Source organism: Nyctereutes procyonoides, unplaced genomic scaffold (genome assembly GCF_905146905.1).
Source record: "Nyctereutes procyonoides isolate TBG_1078 unplaced genomic scaffold, NYPRO_anot_genome, whole genome shotgun sequence".
NCBI lineage: Eukaryota > Metazoa > Chordata > Mammalia > Carnivora > Canidae > Nyctereutes > Nyctereutes procyonoides.
This window is the reverse complement of record NW_026575051.1, coordinates 55,806,959-55,809,340: the sequence shown is the minus strand read 5'-3', so window position 1 is coordinate 55,809,340 and position 2,382 is coordinate 55,806,959.

Sequence of the window (2,382 nt, the reverse complement as noted above, 5' to 3'; positions counted from 1 at the left end):
ATCTAGATGTGAATCATAAGCCTTATCCATCATTGCCTAATTAAACCTAAGCTTTCCTTGTACTCTCAAGAAAACTTTTACCACATTGCAAATACAATGCCTCCAGGTATAAACTGAGGACAGCTGTATATGTTTAACAAACCTCTTCAAGTCTTTGGCATTAAAAAAAGTGACAATGACCCTTGCAGCAGAAATGTGTTCTCTTAAAAATAAACATTTACTTTTACTTCTTTCTACTTATCATATGTACCTAAAGGCGCAAACATATTCTACATCATCACCACTTCTCAATCCTCAAGCTCTTGCCTATTTTCTACCCCAGAAAATAGAAGTTACTTCATGTAAGATAAATCAACATAATCAGTATCTTCCCCCATGGTTGCTTGCTTCCTCTACCCCTCAGAACAGGTAGTTTAATGTGTGCTCTGTTCAACAAGTTCCAAGCCTGTAGGAACTTTTTGAGGTACAATTTATATACTAGAAAAATACACAAACCATAACCATACTGTTCATGAATTTTGACAATTTTAACCACCCATGTACAACCATCTGGCCAATCAAGTTATAGAATATTTCCATTACCCCCCAAAGTTCCCCACTTTTCCTTTCTGGTTAATCTCCACCCCTCATTTAGAGACAGTCACTGTTCTGATTTATTTCACCATATGTTAGTGTTGGCTGTTCTTTTTCTCCCTTTTAGAACAGCTTTATTGAAATATATAAAGTTCATCCCTTATGAGTGTACAAGTCAATGATTTTTAGTATATTTATAGAGTTATGCAATCATCACCACGATCCAGTTCTTCATTTCCAAAATCTCAATATTTTCCCTCATGCCCATTTGTACTTCCCACTCTGCAGCCCCATGTAATCTGCTATCTATAATCACAGATTTGTCTCTCTGGAAATGTAATATATATGTAATCATACAATAGGTAGTCTTTTGCATCTGTCTTATTTCACTTAGCATAATGCTTTACCTGTTTGGCGTATGTCAGATCTTTTTTTATGAATAATATTAATATTCTATATTCCATTGTATGGCTATGCCACATTTTATCTGTTTACCAGTTGGACATTTAAATTGGTTCCTATATGAGTTTTGCCTGTTATAACTTCATGTACATTTAAATACATTATGTGGTATCTTGTGTCTGCTTTCTTCCATTCAACATAAAATTGTGAGATTCATCTATGTTGGTCGTTGCAGTCATTTGCTCCTTTCTATTGCTGACTAGTAATACATTGTATGACTACATCACAATTAATTCATTGCTCTGTTCATGAACAGTTGAGCTGCTCTCCGTTTTGGTCTATTATGAATAAAGTAACTATAAAGATGGTGTGTTTTTGTTTTTGTTTTTTTGTATCTGTTTTTGTCTTGTGCAAATATCTAGGAATGAGATTTTTGAACCATATTAGGTTTATTTTTTTTAATTTCTTTTTTTAATTATTTATTTATTTATTTATTTATTTATTTATTTATTTATTTATGATAGTCACAGAGAGAGAGAGGCAGAGACACAGGCAGAGGGAGAAGCAGGCTCCATGCATCGGGAGCCTGATGTGGGATTCGATCCCGGGTCTCCAGGATCGCGCCCTGGGCCAAAGGCAGGCGCCAAACCGCTGCGCCACCCAGGGATCCCCCATATTAGGTTTATTTTTAATTTTAAGAGAAACTGCAAACTGTTTCCAAATTCTTATACCATGTTACATACTCAACAACAATAGGAAAACTTCAATTTTTCACAGTTCACCAACATTTGCTATTGTCAATCTTCTTAATTTTTTAAAGATTTTCTTTTATTTTTTTAGAGAGAAAGTGAGCCCATGGGGGGTAGGGGTAGAGGGAGAAGAGAACCCCACGAAGACTCCACACTGAGCAAGGCAGAGCCCTAACCAGGGCCCAGTCTCACAACCCTGAGATCACGACCTGAACTGAAAACAAGAGTCAGCCACTTAACGGACTGTGCCACTCAGAAACCCTCAATCTTTTTAATTTTAGCAAGTTGTCTGGGTATGGAATGGTATTTCATTGTGGGTTTTCCCATAATGATGTTGAGCACTTCTTCATATGCTTATTGGCCATTCTTTTCTTAGTGTTGAAGTATTCTAATCTGTTCATTTTTTATTGACTTGTCTTTATTATTGACTTTTAAGAATTATTTTTTCTTTTTTTTTATTAAATTATAATTGACATACATTATATTAGCTTCAGGTGTACGACATAGTGATTCAATATTTGCATATGTTAAAAAAATTTAAGTTTGTATATGCAGTATTGCAAAATGATCACCAGTCAGTTTACATTTTTAGGTTTTATTTATTTTATCAGAGAGAGTGAGCGAGCAAGCAAGCAAGAGAGAGAGAGAGAGCATAAGC